The following is a 19,930-nucleotide window of genomic DNA, read 5'->3' as shown; positions in this document are numbered from 1 at the left end:
AATCGTAAAGCTCAACTGAAATACCTTGTTATACTTCTCTAAGTACATTAAAGGATACATTTGAGGAAAAAATGGATCCTATCTGATCTGAAAGAAATAAAAACCAGAGTTGTGCTTTCCATACTGAAAAATTAATAAAGCAGAATTATCAATTTAAGAAATTACATTTTTACCAAATAATTTTTCAAAGAAACAGCATTATTCAGCTATATTGAGTATAGAATTGCCAAGGTCTACCTAATTTATTCGATACTCATGTTATTTCTCTGCCACTATGACATTATTTGGAAGACTTCATTGTTCCTACAGATTATTTTATACTAAAATATGAAAAGTAGCTACTTCAAAAAGATTAAAATTTGAAAAACCAAGATTATTATAATTAATATTACGTTCACCACCAATTTTGTAGAGCTTAATATTTCCCAAAGTATTATATGCATTGCATAATATTTATAGGGCAGAATAATTTGACCCACTTTTCAGGAAATAGGTAAGAAATAGTTAATTTCCACAAAGCCATTAGAAAAGAGGAAGAGAAAGACAGGACTGAGAAGTTATAATAATAGTATGAATTATAGCTAATATTTAATAGATACCTATGTCATAGACCCTGTACTAAACACTTTATATAGATCCAACTTTCACAATAGCCCAAGGAAGAAAGGAAAGTTCAGGGAAGTTATTAATCTAACTAAGGTCATAGAGTTAGGAAACTATGTAAATGGATTGAAATCCAAAGATTTTTCACTTCAATGATAATTATGACAGGTTAGGGGAAAAATACTAAGAATATTTAAAACTACATTTTTATAGGCCATCTCTGTTTATAAATACATAATATATAAATAACTCATAAATATACCTAGATTTCAGTGGTTTCAAAGTATGTAGTTGCCATTTCAATCCCTGAGAAAGTAATGCTTTTGATTCCTTTTTCAGACAATTAAAAAAAAACAAAGGGGGACACCTGAGTGGCTCAGTGGTTGAGCATCTGCCTTCGGTGCAGGGCATGATCTCAGGTCCAGGGATCAAGTCCCACATCAGGTTCCTGCGGGGAGCCTGCTTCTCCCTCTGCCTATGTCTCTGCCTCTCTGTCTCTCATGAATAAATAAAATCTTAAAAAAAAAGGATCCAGGAGTTCTTTTACGAAAATACAGAAAGAAAACAAGTTATTGCTACTATGGAATAGCTATCACACATAGTTCCCTGGAAAGGGAGCCTTATTGTCTATTGTCTGCTATCCAAGGAGATACCAATGTAGAAATAAATGAATATACTAATGGTGGTAAAATTTCAGAAACCACTGTGGCAATTTTCTAGTTTTATTAGATAAGATCCATCAAAGACAGCAATTTTTAACAGATGCTTTGCTGCTAAAATTTAAATATGCCTATCTAATATACTGTGTTCCCAAATATTTAGATTTCTATACACATTTTAAAAACTCACCTCAGCTGTTCAGAGATGTAATAAACCAGCTGAAATTAATTTAGCTAGCTGTTAACCAAATATACACTTCATAAGAACAGCTATTAAAAATTCTGTATGTCGGGACGCCTGGGTGGCTCATCAGTTGAGCAACTGCCATCAGTTCAGGTCGTGATCCCAGGGTCCAGGATTGAGTCCCACATTGGGTTCCCTGCAAGGAGCCTGCTTCTTCCTCTGCCTAAGTCTCTGTCTCTCTCTCAGTGTTGTTCATAAATAAATGAATAAATAATCTTAAAAAAACAGTCTTTTCTGACTTAGAGATATAATATTCTGGGTAAATTTTAACAATTGAGGTTCAAAGATTGTTCACTTTTCTGGAGCCTCACTATTGACTTTCTTAATTATCATCATTATCAGAAACAGCATAATTTGCAAGAACCATAGTTATCACTACTTCAGGGTTTATTGTATACCAAGCTTTGTGCTAGAAGCTGTTATGCTCATCATAGGATATCTGTTGACATAGTTTCTTTTTTAATTTTTTAAGATATTATTTATTTATTCATGAGAGAGACAGAGAGAGGCAGAGACATAGGCAGAGGGAGAAGCAAGATTCCCACAGGAGCCTGATGCAGGACTCGATCCCAGACCCCAGGATCATGCCCTGAGCCAGAGGTGGACGCTCAACCACTGACCCACCCAGGTGTCCCTGACATAAAGTTTCTAAAACTTATTTGTCTATTTCTATTTCTATGGATATGAGTAAAAAACCTAGTGACTCTATAGCAGCTTTTAATTATTTTCAGTAAAATTACTCTTGTTGCCACTATTAGTTATATAAATATAATTATAGTAGCTACCCCCAAAGAAAGGATGTTAGGGGATATTTGGTAGAAAGACACACAGGCTCCTACACTATCACTGTCACGTTGAGAGCTTTTCACTAGGAGAGAAGAAATTAAATTTATGTAGGAGCCAAGGAACCTTGGCAGGGTGATGGATACAGAATCAGATGGTTTTATATCAGACTCACTGTTAGAACTTCTTTGATGGTTTGAGATGATTCCTACAGAGAATCATGTATAAGAAATAAACATGAAATGAGCAAAGCACTGGAGCTGATAATTTGGGTCTCATGCAAAGACTTAAAAATTTAAAGAAGGGTACTCTTTGATATATACCCAAAGGAGCCCAAAACACATCCACACAGAAACCTGTACATGGCAATTCCTAACTGCCAAAACATGGAAGCAAAAAAAAAAAAAAAAAAAAAAAAGTCCCTCAATAGGTGAATGGACAAACTGTACTATACCCAGACAGTGGAGTGTTGTTCAGCACTAAAAATAAATGAGCTATCAATCCATGAAAAGCCATGGAGGAAACTTAAATGCATGTTACTAAGTGAAAGAAACCAGGCTGAAAAGGCTCCATACTGTAGGCTTTCAACTATTTAACATCTGGAAAAGGCAAAAATATGAAATGAGTAAAAGGAGGAGTGGTTGCCAGAATTTAGAGGTGGGGGGAAGGCTGATGAGGTGATTCACAAGAGTATTTTCAATACAAGAGCAATGTCATGAAAATACTTTGTATGATACCATATTGACAAATAGATTTTACCACACATTCTTCCAAACCCACAGAATGTATCACACCAAGAGTGGACCATACTGGGCTTTGAATAATTATGATGTATCAGTGTCGAATCATCAGTTGTGACAAATGCCCCCCTCCCCTGCCCGCTGGGAAATCTGATGTAGGAGATGCTCTCTCTCTCTCTCTCTCTCTCTCTCTGTGTGTGTGTGTGTGTGTGTGTGTGTGTGTTTAGGGCAGGAGAGGTATGTGGGAAATCTCTACTTTTTCCTCAACTTTTCTGTGACTTGAAAACTGTTCTGAAAAAAAAAAGTCCTAATAATTAATTAGTTGAGCTGCTGAAGAAAAGTCTGAGCTAGCAGAGGTTATTTCATGAAGTTTAAGGAAAGAAGCCATCTCTATGACATAAAAGTGCAAGGTGAAGCAACAAATGCTGATGCAGAAGCTGCAGCAAGGTATCCAGAAGTTGTAGCAAAGAGAATTAATGAAGGCAGCCACACTGAACCGCAGATTTTCAATGTAGATTAAACAGCCTCATAGTGGACGTTAGGACTTTCATAGCTAGAGAGAAGTCAATGTCTGGCCTTAAAGCATCAAAAGACAGGCTGACTCTCTAAGTTAGGGGCTAATGTAGCTGATGACTTTAAGCCAAAGCCAATGCTCATTTACTGTTATGAAATTCCTAGGGCCCTTCAGAATTATGCTAAATCCCTTCTATCTGTGCTCTATAAATGGAACTGCAAAGCCTAGATGACCGTACATCTATTTATGACATGATTTCTTGAATGTTTTAAGTCCACTGTTGAACTGACTGCTCAGAAAAAAAAAAAGATTCGTTTCAAAATATGACTGCTCACTAACAACGCACCTGGGCACCCAAGGGCTTTGACAGAGAGGTACAGTGAGATTAATGCTGTTTTTCTACCTCTAATACAACATCCATTCTGCAGCCCATGGATCAAGTGGTCATTTTCAACTTTCAAGGCTTAATATTTAAGAAACACATTTCATACAGCTATAGATGCCATAGATACTGATTTCTCTGATGGATGTGGGAAAAGTCCATTGAAAGCCTTCTGGAAAGGACTGACCACGCTAAATGCTATTAAGAACATTTGTGATTCGTGAGAAGCATTCAAAATATCAACAGAAATAGGAATTTGGAAGAAGTTGACTCTAAACCCCAGGGATGACTTTGAGGGGCTCAAGACTTCAGTGGAGGAAATAACTGCAAATGGGGTGGAAACAGCAGGAGAACTAGAATTAGAGGTAGAACCTGAAGTTGTGACTGAACTGCTGCAATCTCATAATAAAACTTGGATGAAATAAGTCAGTTAGAAAAAGATCAATACCATATCATCTCTCTTATATGTGGAATTTAAGAAATAAGACAGATGAACATAGGGGAAGGGAAAACAAAAAAAGAAGCAAACCACAGGAGACTCTTAGCTACAGAGAACAAACTGAGGGCTGCTGGAGGGGAGATGGGTGAATTGGGTGATGAGTATTATTGGTTGCACTTGTGATGAGCACATGATTTTATACATTAGTAATGAATCACTGTACTCTACTTCTGAAACCAATATTGAACCACATGCTAACCAACTAGAATCTAAGCAAAAACTTAAAATTTTTAAAAAAGTACTAATGCCAAAAATGAAGGCTTTAAAAGTGGGGGGAAAAACTTGAACAGATTAGGAGTTGCTTCTTATGGATGAAAAAAGAATATAATTTCTTGAGACGTAACCTATTCCTACTCCTGGGAAAGAATCTGTAAAGATTGTTGAAATGGCAATAAGGGATTCAGAATATTACATAAACTTAGTTGATAAAGCAGCAGCAAGGTTTGAGAAGACTGACTCCAATTTTGAAAGAGGTTGTACTGCGGGTAAGATGCTATCAAATAGCACCATATCCTACAGAGAACTGTTCATGAAAGGAAGAGCCAATTGATGTAGCAAATTTCATTGCTGTCTGATTTTAGCAAATTGGCACAGCTACTCCAACCTTCAGTGACTACCACCCAGACCAGGCAGCAGCAATCAACGTAGAAGCAGGACCTTCCACCAACAAACAATTATGACTCCTTGAAAATTTGTATGATAGAATTTTCTAACAATAAAGTACTTTTTAATTAAGGTATGTACATTGTTTCTTTAGACATAATACTACTGCACACTTAACAGGCTAAGGTATAGTGCAAACATAATTTTTATATGCACTGGAAAAGCAAAGAATTCATTTTATTGTGATACTTGCTTAGCTGCAGTGGTCTGGAACAAAAACCACAATATCTCTGAGGCGTAGCTATGATAACTGTAAGTCCACTAGGTTAACTCTCCCTGTTTATCTCTCTTTCTTGCTAGATTTCATGACCCTCCTTGAAAGTTACATGAAGGAGGACAAAAGTTATTTGAGTGTTCTAGTACATTGAGGTTCTACTTTATTTGATTTGATTAAGCAGAGGTTATTATAAGCTTTAAATACATTAAAACTATGCATACTATTTTAGAATATGTTCTCTACTCATCGTATTTCTTTGAGCTTCAGGCTTTTTCACGCATTCAAAAGGAGTTATAATAATTTTGGAGTTGTAATGTTAAAATAACTGTAGTCTTCATCAAAAGTTAATATTCATTAGTTATTTAAAGCATAAAATAGTCAAATATTTGTAAAAGTACCATGAAATCAAAAAGACTGCTATATGAATAAATAGATGAAATCTTTTAAAGGAACACCAATGCACAAACAGTAACACTTTACATTCAAAATTATTGCATTTGAAGTAGCAATTATTAATTACATTATTCTACACATGGTTTTAAGGATCTCCTGTAATCTGACCAGCAGAGGTACTATTGGGACATAATTCTCCAGGGTCTCTCATGTTTCTGCATGTCCTATAAGCTGAGCCATTAACTGCCCCTTTGTTCCAGACCATCCTTTTAAGGATATTAAAATAGTAAATGCTCATGAAAAATAGAGGTAGTGACTCCATCTATAAGAGAGGGCAAATTATTGTCTTGTATAATATAATAAGGAAAATGTACTCCTCTTAAACATAGGTCAGACACATTTGCTTGAATCCCACTATAAGATTTGGGTTCCATAAACACAGGCTTTCTTAGCTGTGATGCATAACCTATTTCTCATGCATATCAGCCTGGGCCCCTCTGAGCTGCTCCTGGGACTCAGGGAGCAAGAGGAACTAAGGCAAACAGGACATTTATGCTGGGTGTTACACCATTAATAATAAATCCTTTAGTCTCTGAACCAGAAGTCTCACCTATTTTGGCAGCATCCATAGAACTACACAGGCTAACTTGCTAGCTTATAAGTAAAGTTTCAGACTCTTCACATTTCTCAACACATCCTACATTAAATATTATGTATATACATATAAAATACATATATATATATATATATATATATATATATATATATATATATATATAGTGCTCACCAATAGGGAGCCTAAAATCTAGCATGGGAAATTTATAAACAGGAAATTATGACAACAGAATAACAAGTACTCATTCATTCACTCTTCATTCACTTGACAAAGATGTACTGCGTACACACTATATGTTTGGCACAGGTATAGAGTCTTCTAAGAAGACAGAAAAGTAAAATGGGGAAAAGAAAACAGAAAAAAATCTCTGTCTTCATGGCATTTAAATAATGTGAGTGAGAAAGGTAGGGATACTAGGTGAGATATTGAAAAACAAAAGAAATAGGTAAGACATATATAATTCATTTAATGATAATAAGGCAAAAAAAAAAAAGAGAAAGGAATAGAGCATGACAGAGTAGGGTTGAAAATTCACAGATGGTGATCAAGGGAGGTGTCCTAGAAAACCTGACAACTAGGTAAACTCAGAGCAATCACTTTAATTTTTTGGCCTTAATTTTGAGGTATTGGAAACAATTAGGGATGCTTTAACAAATTCTGACTTAATCCCATCCCCATGGCTACTGTACTGAGAAAAGATAAAAATAAGGTGACATCAGCAAGAAAAGGAGATTTCAAAAATTCCGATAAGGAATGATAATGGTCTGGACCAGGGAGGTAATGAGGAGATAAAAACGAGGCATTCTGGTTATATTTTAAAGGCAGACATGATAGAAATAACTGGCATCAGTTACAAAATGTAAAAAAAAGATGAATCCATATGATTTTGAAGTCTTTGACCTGAGCATCTGAAACAATGGCAACGGGGGCGGGCCAGGATGCAAAGGAGTGGGGTCCTCCACACACCGGCCCCACCAACACCCCTAGATAACTTTCAAACCATCCTGAACACCTCAAATTCGAACTGAGATGTAAAGAACGCTACAGAGAGAAGGCTTTTCGCTTCTGACAAGGCAGGAAGGCGGAAAACAATAAAATAAAAAAGAATCCGGTGGGGGAGGGCCGCGAGGAGCCGCCGAGGCCGGGGAGAGCCTCGGGACAGGGCGCCCCGCCCGGGAAGCGGGCACGTTGACAATCCCCACGACTCTTCCCGGACGGAAAGGCGCTCAGCAGGGACCCGGGCGGGATCCCGGGGCGCCGGGGAGAGCGCGCCCCACAGCCGCCCATCTCCGTAAAGGGCCGGAGCGCGCCCCGCGGGGCCTGGGGGCGCAGCCGGAGGGTCGGGCGGGGCTCCGGGCGGAGGGGGCTCCCCGGGAGCGCGACTCCAGCGGCGCAGGCCCCGGACCCCAGGCCTCCGGGGGACACAGCCGGGATCCTGCGCTGCCCCGGGACGGGCCGAGGCGGGGAGGGCCCAGGACAGCGAGGAGGCTCCTGCTCCGGCGCCCCGACCTGTGCAGATCGGCGCCCCCGCCCCGGGAGCACCCAGGCCCCTGCGGACTGGGAGCCGCGGTGGTCACGGCGGGAGCGGACTCCAGGGCTGGGGAGACCTGGCCGCCGCCTGTGGGGTTGTCCCTCCTGGTGTCACCCTGTGCCTGGGAGAGGCGGGGCTGCCAGGGGACAGGGGCCTCACCGGGGCAACAGCTCCCCCTGAGCCCTACACCCGGCAGGGGGGCGGGGCAGCGCCCAGGTGCACACACCTGCGAGTCAGCACAGCAGCCCCTCCCCCGAAGACCAGCTGGAAGGTCAGGGCAAGAGCAAGTTCACCGAGCAGCACTGGAAAGCTCCAGGGCAAGTCCAGGGATTTACACGATATAGAACCAGAGGGTACCCCTCCTATTTTTTTCCTGCCTATTCCACTACAACTTGTTTTTATATCAGACTGTAAATTTTCTTTTTTTTCCTCTTTCCCACCTTACTACAATATTTTACCAACTCTTCATTTTTAAGATGCTTCCTTTTTGACTTTCAAATTTCTACAATGACACGTCCTAGATATACTTTCCACTTCTAGATTCCCTACAACATACTCAATTTTGGGATATATACAAGATATGGTTTTTGTTTTGTTTTGTGTTTTCTCTCTGCCTCATTTTGTTCTACAATGGCACAAGTTCATACCTTCTAAACCATGCCAGCATGCACCCAGAACCAAGTGGTATACCGTGCTGGTTCATTCTGTGAGATTATACTCTCTCTGCATTCCCATTCTGCCCCCCTCTTTTATTTCATTTATGTTTTGGTGGTCATTGGTGGGGCTCTCTACATGTATTTCTGGTTTATATAAATTTAGAACTGAGCATCTTCTAACATACAGAACTTAATATACTCAGAACCAAGAGGATCAACCAATCAACATACAGAACTTAATATACTCAGAACCAAGAGGATCATCCTCAACCAAGAGGATCAACCAAGAGGACCCCTCAGGTAGACTACGTTCTCCCTCCACTACAACTTCGTCACCACCACCATCTCCCTTTTTTCTTTTCTTTTTTCTCTTTTTCCTCTTTTGTTTTTTGTTTTGTTTTATTTTATTTTATTTTTTTACTTTTTCCTTCTTCTATGGTATTTTTGGCCTTTTATCTTTTATTGCTTTGTTTAAAAATTTATTTTTCACTTTAGTGGCCCTTTCCTTTAATTTTGTTCTCATCTTCGTTTTCATTTTCTGGTCTCTGACCTCATCAGAATCATCTACGGTGAAATTTACTTAGGTCGTGACTGATATTCCTGACTCAGCCCGTTCACACAGCCACTGTGCACTGAACAAAATGACTAGAAGAATTAACCACAAAAGAAAGAAGCGAAACAGTACTCTCTGTAACAGAGTTACAGAAAATGGGTTACAATTTGATATCAGAAAGCCAATTCAGAAGCCCAATTATAAAGCTCCTGGTGGCTCTGGGGAAAAAAAGCATAAAGGACTCTAGAGACTTTGTTACTACAGAATTTAGCTCTAATCAGGTTGGAATTAAAAATAAATTAAATGAGATGCTAGCCAAACTGATGTCCTAACAGCTAGGGTTAATGAGGGGGGGAGAGTGAGTAACATAGAAGACAAGGTGATAGCAAGGAAGAAAGCTGAGGAAAAAAGAGAAAAACAATTTAAAAACCATGGGGAAAGGTTAAGGGAAATAAATGACAGCCTCAGGAAACAACTGGGGTTCCAGAAGACGCCAAGAGGGAGAGAGAACCAGAAAGTATATTTAAACAAATAATAGCTGAGAACTTCCCTAATTTGGGGAGGGAAACAGGCATTTAGAGCCAGGAAATAGAGAGGTCACCCCCCAAAATCAATAAAAACTGTTCAACACCTTGACATTTAATAGCGAAACTTGCAAATTCCAAAAATAAACAGAAAATCCTTAAAGCAGCCAGAGACAAGAGATTCTTAACTTATATGGGGAGAAATATCAGATTAACAGCAGACCTCTCCACAGAGACCTGGCAGGCCAGAAAGGGCTGACAGAATATATTCATGGTACTAAATGAGAGGAACATGCAGCCAAAAATATTTATTCAGCAAGGCTGCCATTCCAAACAGGAGGAGAGATAAAGAGCTTCCAAGATAGGCAAAAACTGAAAGAGTATGTGACCACAAAACCAGCTCTGCAAGAAATATTAAGGGGAACACTGTAAAAAGAAGAGGACACCCAAATAAATAATCCCTAAAAACAGAGACTGAATAGGTATTACGATGACACTATATTCATATCTTTCAATAGTTTCTCTGAACATGAATGGGCTAAATGATTCCATCAAAAGACACAGGGCTTCGGCCTGGAAAAAAAATAAAATTAAAAAACCCATCTATTTGCTGTCTACAGGAGACTCATTTGAGAGCTAAGGACACATCCAGTCTGAAAATGAAAGGGTGGAGAACAAGTTACCATTCAAATGGTCCTCAAAAGAAAGCAGGGGTAGCAATCCTCACATCAGATAAATTAAAGTTTATCCGAAAGACTGTAACAAGAGATGAAGAGGGACACTGTATCATACTTAAAGTGTCTATCAAACAAGAATACCTATCAATCATGAATATTTATGCCCCTAATGTGGGAGCTGCCAAGTATATCAGTCAATTAATAACCGAAATAAAGACACACTTAGATAATACACTAATAGTGGGAGGCTTTAACATGGCACTTTCTGCAAATGACAGATCTTCTAAGCACAACATCACCAAAGAAACAAGGGCCTTAAATGATACACTGGACCAAATTTCACCTATATATACAGAATTTTGCATCCAAATGCAACTGAATACACATTCTCCTTAAGTGCATGTGAAACTTTCTCCAGAATAAACCACATACGGGGTCACAAATCGGGTCTCAGCCAATACCAAAAGATTGAGATTGTCCCCTGCATACTTTCAGACCACAATGCTTTGAAACTAGAACTCAATCACAAGGAGATATTTGGAAGAAACTCAAACACATGGAGGTTAAAGAGTACCGTGCCAAAAGATGAAAGGGTCAACCAGGAAATTAGAGAAGAATTAAAAGATTCATGAAACTAATGAAAACGAAGACACAACCTTTCAAAATCTTTGGGATACAGCAAAAGCAGTCCTAAGAGGGAACTACATCACAATACAAGCCTCCCTCAAGAAATTGGAAAAAATTCAAATACACATGCTAATCTTGCACCTAAAGGAACTGGAGAAAGAACAGCAAATAAAACCTACACCCAGCAGAAGAAGAGAGTTAATAAAGATCTGAGTAGAACTCAACGAAATAGAGACCAGAAGAGCTGTAGAACAGATCAAAAAAACCAGGAGTCGGTTCTTTGAAAGAATTCATAAGATAGATAAACCATTAGTCAGCCTCATTCAAAAGAAATTAGAAAATATTCCAATTATAAAATCATGAATGAAAGGGGAGAAATCACAATCAATACCAATGAAATACATACAATTTTAAAAACGTATTATGAGCAGCTATATGCCAATAAATTAGGCAATCTAGAAGAAATGGACGCATTTCTAGAACACCACAAGTTACCAAAACTGGAACAGGAAGAAATAGAAAACCTGAACAGGCCAATAACCAGAGAGGAAATTGAAGCAGTCATCAAAAACCTCCCAAGACACAAAAGTCCAGGGCCAGATGGCTTCCCATGGGAATTCTATCAAATGTTTAAGAAGAAACAATACCTATTCTACTAAAGCTGTTCCAAAAGATAGAAAGGGATGGAATACTTCCAAAATCATTCTATGAGGCCAGCATCACCTTAATTCCAAAACAAAAGAGCCCACCAAAAAGGAGAATTATACACCAATATCACTGATGAACTCAGATGCAAAAATTCTCGACAAGATACTAGCCAATAGGATCCAACAATACATTAAGAAGATTATTCGCTATGACCAAGTGGGATTTATCCCCCGGATGTAGGACGTTCAACACTCGTAAAGCAATCAATGTGATAGATCATATCAACAAGAGAAAAAACAAGAACAATATGATCCTCTCAATAGATGCAGAGAAATCATTTGACAAAATACAGCATCCATTCCTGAACAAAACCCTTCAGAGTGCAGGGATAGGGGGAACATTCCTCAGCATCTTAAAAGTCCTCTACAAAAGCCCACAGCAAATATTATTCTCAATGGGGAAACACTGAGAGCCTTTCCCGTAAGATCAGGAACAAGACAGGGATGTCCACTCTCACCACTGCTACTCAACATATTGTTAGAAGTCCTAGCCTTAGCAATCAGATGACAGAAAGAAATAAAAGGCTTTCAAATTGGCAAAAAGAAGCCAAACTCTCCGTCTTTGCAGATGACATGATACTGTACATAGAAAACCCAAAAGCCTCCACCCCAAGATTTCTAGAACTCATACAGCAATTTGGCAGTGTGGCAGGATCAAAATCAATGCCCAGAAGTCAGTGGCATTTCTATACACTAACAATGAGACTGAAAAAAGTGAAATTAAGGAATCAAACCCTTACAATTGCACCCAAAAGCATAAGATACTAGGAATAAACCTAACTAAAGAAGTAAAGGATCTATACCCTAAAAACTACAAAGTATTTCTGAAAGATATTGAGGAAGACACAAAGAGATGGAAAAATACTCCGTGCTCATGGATTGGAAGAATTAATATTGTGAAAATGTCTATGCTACCCAGGGCAATTTACATGTTCAATGCAATCCCTATCAAAATACCATGGACTGGGCAGCCCCACTGGCACAGGAGTTTAGTGCCGCCTGTGGCCCGGGGCCTGATCTGGAGACCCTGGATCGAGTCCCACCCCAGGCTCTCTGCATGGAGCCTGCTTCTCCCTCTGCCTGTGTCTCTGCCTCTCTCTCTCTCTCTCTGCATCTCTATGAATAAAAAAAATGCCATGGACTTTCTTCACTGTGTTGGAACAATTCATCTTAAGGCTTGTGTGGAATCAGAAAAGATTCTGAATAGCCAGGGGAATATTGAAAAAGAAAACCAAAGCCAGGGGCAACACAATGCCAGATTTCAGCTTGTACTACAAACCTGTGGTCATCAAGACAGTGTGGTACTGGCACAAAAACAGACACATAGATCAATGGAACAGAACAGAGAACCCAGAAATGGGCCCTCAACTCTATGGTCAACTAATAATTACCAAAGCAGGAAAGATTATCCACTGGAAAAATGAAGGTCTTCATTAAATTCTCTTCAATAAATGGTGCTGGGAAAATTGGACAACCACATGCAGAAGAATGAAACTAGACCACTCTCTTGCACCAGACACAAAGATAAACTCAAAATGGATGAAAGATCTAAATGTGAGACAAGATTCCATCAAAATCCTAGAGGAGAACACAGGCAACACCCTTTTTGAACTTGGCCACAGCAACTTCTTGCAAGATACATCTATGAAGGGAAGGGAAACAAAAGCAAAAATGAATTACTGGGACTTCATCAAGATAAAAAGCATTTGCACAGCAAAAGAAACAGTCAACAAAACTAAATGACAACCTACAGAATGGGAGAAGGTATTTGCAAATGACATATCAGATAAAGGGCTAGTATCCAAAATATATAAAGAACTTATTAAGCTCAACAGCAAAAAACCAAACAATCCAATCATGAAATGGGCAAAAGACATGAACAGAAATCTCACCAAAGAAGACAAAGACATGGCCCACAAGCACATGAGAAAATGCTCTGCATCACTTGCCATCAGGGAAATACAATTCAAAACCACAATGAGATACCACCTCAAAGCAGTGAGAATGGTGAAAATTAACAAGGCAGGAAACAACAAATGTTCGAGAGGATGTGGAGAAAGGGGAACCCTCTTGCATTGTTGGTGGAATGTGAACTGGTGCAGCCACTCTGGAAAACTGTGTGTGGGTTCCTCAAAGAGTTAAAAATAGAACTGTCCTATGACCCAGCAATTGCACTGCTGGAGATTTACCCCAAAGACACAGATGCAGTGAAAAACCGAGACACTTGCACCCCGATGTTTCTAGCAGCAATGTCCACAATAGCCAGACTGTGGAAGGAACTTTGGTGTCCATCAAAAGATGAATGGATAAAGAAGATGTGGTCTATGTATACGATGGAATATTACTCAGCCATTAGAAAGGATGAATATCATTTGCTTCAACGTGGATGGAATGGGATGGTGTTATGCTGAGTGAGGAAAGTCAATCAGAGGAGGACAAACATTATATGGTTTCATTCATTCAGGGAATATAAGAAATAGTGAAAGGGATTATAGGGGAAAGGAGGGAAAATGAGTGGGAAATATCAGAGAGGGAGACAGAACATGAGAGACTCAAGTATTGGAAATGAATGAGGGGTAGTGGAAGGGGAGACAGGTCGGGGGATGGGGTGACTGGGTGATGGACACTGAGGGGAGCACTTGACAGGATGAGCACTGGGAGTTATATGTTAGCAAATCAAACTTCAATTAAAAATATTTTTAAAAAATGAAACAATGGAAACACCATTTATGAAATGGAGAAGACTGTGAAGAAGTAGGTTTTCGGTGAGTTGGAAACAGGACCTATGTTTTGGACATGCTATATTTAAGATCCTGTTAGGTATTCAAGTAATCATGTCTAGCAGAGACGTAGATATATTAATCAGTCTGTACCTCAGGTGAAAATTTCAGGCTGGAGATATAAATCAGAAAATAATCAAAGTGGCAAGAATAAGGCACAAAAATAAGAGAAAGATTAAGAGTGATTCCTAATGTCAAGGACATCAAGTCAAGTAGCTATTAAACTATCAATGTCAAAAGCTGGTGATAGGTTTGATGAAGGTTGAGAAGAGACCCCTGGATCTAAATCACTGGTGACTTTGATGAGAACAGTGTCTGCTTGATGGTAACAGCAAAGCCCTCACTAAAGTGAATTAAAAAGAAATTCTAAAGATAAAAGCTAAAGGCAATATATATAATTATTTTTAGGTATATATTTTGTAAAGAAAAGGGGAAAATGATGTGATAGCTGAGGAAGAATTAGGATGGAGAGAAAAACATTTTTTTTAAGATGTGAGATACAAAAACTGTCTTTAGGCCAATAGAAAAGTCTCTGGAGTCATGTCAGGCAGGCATGGGTTCTACTTACAGGAGAAAGGGGTGACAATTGCTGGGAGCATGGACAGTTTATCCAGGATAAAGGAGAAAAGAGAGTTTGTAGATAGGTTGAAGGCTTGTTGGAGCTTACTAAAATCTTTCTGATTGTTCCTATTTTCTCAGTGAAATAAGATATAAGATCATCAGCTGAGGCTAGGGACATGAACGCTGAAGATGGATATTAAAGACAGGAGAAAAATGTGCTATACCCTGAGGTAAATGGGTGAGTGAATGGAGTAGAGAAATACAATGATTCCTCGGAAGTACAAGGACAAAATTAAGGCAGTGATCATCCATATACAGTGAGGACAGACAACACTGCTTTGTTTTCTTCCCCAGCCACATTCAGCTGGGCAGCTGAGGGGGCTGAGAGGCACAGTTAATCTGTTAGTGCTGGGCAGCTCAGGTGGCTCAGCAGTTTAGCACTGCCTTCAGCCCAGAGTGTGATCCTGGAGACCCAGGATCGAGTCCCACATCAGGCTCCCTGCAGGGAGCCTGTCTCTCCCTCTCTCTCTGTCCCTTTGTGTCTCTCATGAATGAATAAATAAACCTTTTTATGAAAATCTGTTAGTGCTTTAGTGACTATCAAAGGACAACAAGGAAGTTGAAGGTCGACGTAAGGCAGTCATTCCAATATGAAGCAATGGAATTTAAACTGCCTAAGAAAGGAAGTCAGATATGAAAGGATGAGAGACACTGAAGTGTTGGTATGATCAGCAGATTGTAGGTACTGGTAACACTGGTATATTGATGGAATGGTAGAAACACAGGAAGAGAGCTAAAAATGGTAGGAAGTAGCTAAAAAAGGAAGATGGTTGCAGATTAGGGGTTCTAGTTACTGCTAAGAAAACACATACTACTTTTCATGCAAAAGGGAGAATGACTCAGAAGGTGGAACCAAGAGTCCAGACAACAGAAGTAAGAACCCATATCTAACAACCAAATTAAAGAACTCCAGCTCAAGTTTTCCCAGCTACATTTCAAAACTGCTTTGAACCAATGACTTCTTTTTCTACCTTCCATTCTCCCTCTCCTTTTTAACTAAAATGTCAGGTGTTATCCTGATGTCAATCTTATGATTATATGTTAAGAATTTTGGAAGCAGATAACTTCTATAGTTAATTTCACAGGTCAACAGATGGAAGGAATTGTGTCTAGGAGATATACTACATTTACCTGATAATTTGCGTGATGATTTCTAGACTTACAGAGAGACTAGATTTAATTGAAGATTTGGGCTTTTTATTGTGGCTATAATGGAGTGAGGTCCTTGGAAATCATGGGAAAAGTTGAATGCATTTTGTATATGAGAGGAATCACAGGGACCAGCGATTAAATTACAGTAAGCAGATTTGTAACATAGCCCTCATGCTCTCCAACCCCTGCTGTTATAACATTATTAAGTTATGTTACATGGCAAAGGAGTTTTGCCAATGTAACTAAGGCTACTAATCAGTTGATCTTAAGATATGAAGCTATCTGTTTAAACTAACCTAATCAAATATAGTCATGACTACCATTATTAACATGTACTCATTAATGAAATTTCACAATCCAAATATAATTATGAGATCCTGATGAGCCTGAGTTAATTTATATTTCCATATATACATATATGGAAATATGTGTATACATATATCACAATTTATGTATGTGTATATATAGCCCAAAATATATAGTGTATGTATGTGTGTATCCCAAAGAAGATAAATTTAGATTCTTGCTAACTCTGAAAATTTAAGAGACAGTGGCATCACCAAGATGCTGACATAGGTCATTTCTGCTTTATTCCCCTTCAGAAAAACAACTACTGATGAACAAGACACAGCTGAGAAAATCCTAGAATAGAGATGATACTGAAACATCCCCTGCATCACAGAGACCAAGATAGACTGTATTAGAAGCGTAAGAGAAGCAACTCCTTTCTGACTACTTTGTCTTTCTCCCAGACAGGAGCAACACCACATGGAAAGGTCTTCCCTGAACCTCCAGTTCCCCCCAAAAGAAGCGAACTCAAGGGGACAATCAGCACCACCACCACTGCAGATTACTTCATGAGAGCCCCTACTCTGGTCTCGTGCCATGAGAATTGCAGGGGAAACTGTGAGGCTTGCAATAACCAACACACAGATCTTGGCAGATGCAATTCATGACTACAACTCCCTAAGTGATTAGTAATCCAAGTAGTGGCCCCAACCAGCAGCTTTGCTCATCACCAGAACCAAGTGTGGGACAAACTGTGATCAGAGAACTCACTGGAGTACATATCTGCTTGATTTGGGTTCTCATACAAGTTTTGCTGACTCTAGAAACTATATCCAAGCAAGAAGTTGTAGCTCCATTTGCTGGGGAAACTGTCTTCTGGTCCATCTTGCCAGAGGGCACTGACAAGAAAACCTAAAAGCTGTATAGCTCAGCAATACTCCAACCAAGAGGTGTGTGGGTGGTTCGGACAGTCCCCGAGGCAAAGCCAGTACAGGGTATGAAAAATTCCCCTGCTGCACCCAGGCAGGGGAATTAATTCACAGTGAAGGCTGAGGGTGCATCATGGCCTCACCCATAAGAAAAACTCGTTTGGGGAACATGTGAGCAAGGCCAGGAGGCACCCCTCCCAACCCCACCCAAGCAAGTAACCTGAAACACAGCCACACCCACTGTGGCTCCCAGGCCCCATCTGACCAGAAGGGCTGGCAAGGATATCTGGAAGCTCTGTAACCAACAATGTGTAAGCCAATAAGCAGAAAGGCAGAGCTAACTGTCTAGAGCAAAGCCAGTACCAGGTGTCGAGGGGTGGCCTGCTGTACCTAGGCAGAGGAATTAACTCATAGCCAAGGTAGAGAGTAGCTTCTGGCTCTTACTGAGTCAAAAGACAGAAAAGCAGAGAAGCCTGGAGCAGCACCTCTCCATCCCATTCAGAAAAGGGAACTAAAACAGCCCCACCACTGAGGATAGCATCTCCCAGCCCCACCTGACCAGAAGGGCTGGTGAAAAAAGGGAGCTACAAAAAGCCAGCAATACTGTAGCCAAGAGACAGACAGGCATATACAACAGTGAGCAGAACAAAGCCAGTGGCTCATATTTGGCCAGGGAACTTGGGACACAGGTCAGGATAAGATAACACACAAAGAGCTTTATTGCCTTTAAAGGTGCCCCTCCCACTGCTCCTGGGCAGAGAAACTAATTCATGGCCCCAATTATATTAATATAGCCTTCAGCTTTTGTGACCTGGGAACTTAACAAGACCACATGGGGAGCTGCTGTACAGGCCATCCAAAAGCTCTGCTTCTAGCTGCACTTGAAAAGAGAGAACAGCCCATGGCTTTCTACATCTGCAGAGCAGATGACCAAGAAATTCAGTGCACACTCTTGTGTTGATTCAGGTACCCTCAAATGAGCCATGCGGACACTGGGTCCTCCCCTGCTAGTGAAGGGAAATGAATTTACAGCCCTGTCTACTAAATATAGTACCCAGTTCAGACCATCTAGTAAGCCAGATGGAAAATTCATGCAACTGGGGGGGGGGGGCATCCTACAGATTTCCACCTCTTTCCCTATACCCAAACTTAGAGCTTGGAAAGTTGCCTTGCCAAAAACTAGACCATAATAGCAGGTACCACCTGCCCAGTGACTTAAACTGAGGTGACTATTGAAGATCTATCTCTGCCAAAGCAAATCTATAGAGTCTAGAAGAGGAGCCAAATTATTCAAGTGTGCAGATACCAATGTAAGAAATCAAAGATAACAAAATCCAAGTAAATATGAGACCATCAAAGGAAACTAATAGGGACGCCTGTGTGGCTCAGTGGTTGGGCACCTGCCTTTGGCTCAGGGTGTGATCCTGGATTCCCAGGTTCAAGTCCCGCATCAGGCTCCTTGCATGCAGTCTGCTTGTGTCTCTGCATCTTTCTCTCTCTCTCTCTCTCTCTCATGAATAAATAAATAAAATCTTAAAAAAAAGGAATCTAATAAAGTTCTAAAAACTGACCCTAAAAAAATGAAGATCTAGGAACTATCAGATTTATAATAATTTTCTTAACTTTAGGTAACTACAATAACATACAGACAATTAAATGAAATTAGGAAAATAATCCATGAAAACAACAAGAAGTTTGACAAAGAAATAGCAACCAGAAAAAAAAACAACAAACCCAGAAATAAAGAGAAATCCTAGAGTAAAAAAAAATAGTAATTGAGCTGAATTAGTTAGTAGAATTTCAAAAGTACACTTAGCCATGCAGAAGGAAAGAATTAGTGACCTAAAAATATAAGACATAGAAAAATTATCCAGTCAGAGAAACAAAAAGATAAAATGAGAAAGAGTGAAAAAATCCTAAGGGACTCATAAATACAATGGGAATTCCAGGAAAAGAGAATGAGAAAGGGCAGAAGCAAACTGAAAGCAATAGTGGTTAAACATTTCCCAAACCTGGGAAGAGAAATGAACATACAGAACCATAAGGCTCAAAAGACTTGAAATAGGCTGACTTTGAAAAAGGCTGTACCTGAAATAGGCTGACTTTGAGAAAAGCTGTACCAAAAAGGATCAATTAAATTGTCAAAGCCAAAGAAACCATTTTAAAAGCATTAAGGAAAAAAGAGAAAAGTACATACACGGGAACTTCTATGACTATAAGCAGATTTCTCAACAAAGACTTTTTAGGGCAGGACAAAATGGGATGACATATTCAAAATATTGAAGAATAATTAAGAATTCTATACCCAGCAGAGCTGTCCTTTAGCAATGGAGAAATAAAGACTTTTCCCAAACAAAAGATGAGGGAGTTCATTACCACTACACCTGCCTTCTAAGAAACACTAAGGGAATTAAGGGAATTCTGAGTAAAAGTAAAACATAAGCCTTATAAAAATATAAAAAGAAAGTATAGGGATGCCTGGGTGGCTCAGTGGTTGAGCGTCTGCCTTTGTGGTTCAGGGCATGATCCTGGAGTCCAGGGATCAAGTCCCACATCAGGCTCCCTGCATGGA

General features: G+C 39.6%; 1 long non-coding RNA gene across 2 annotated transcripts in view; it reads left to right on the top strand.

Moving 5' to 3' along the window:
* LOC144313629 (uncharacterized) overlaps positions 1 to 17,584 on the top strand; it is a 41,459-nt gene extending 23,875 nt beyond the window's left edge. The window contains exon 4 of one of the 2 annotated variants that reach the window (XR_013379259.1): positions 16,894 to 17,584. This is a non-coding gene — a long non-coding RNA (uncharacterized LOC144313629). The other variant, XR_013379260.1, reaches the window with a different exon arrangement.
* Positions 17,585 to 19,930: the final 2,346 nt, after the last annotated feature.

This window comes from Canis aureus, chromosome 5 (assembly GCF_053574225.1).
Source record: "Canis aureus isolate CA01 chromosome 5, VMU_Caureus_v.1.0, whole genome shotgun sequence".
In the NCBI taxonomy this organism is placed as follows: Eukaryota; Metazoa; Chordata; class Mammalia; order Carnivora; family Canidae; genus Canis; species Canis aureus.
This window is presented reverse-complemented; position numbering and strand designations above follow the sequence as displayed.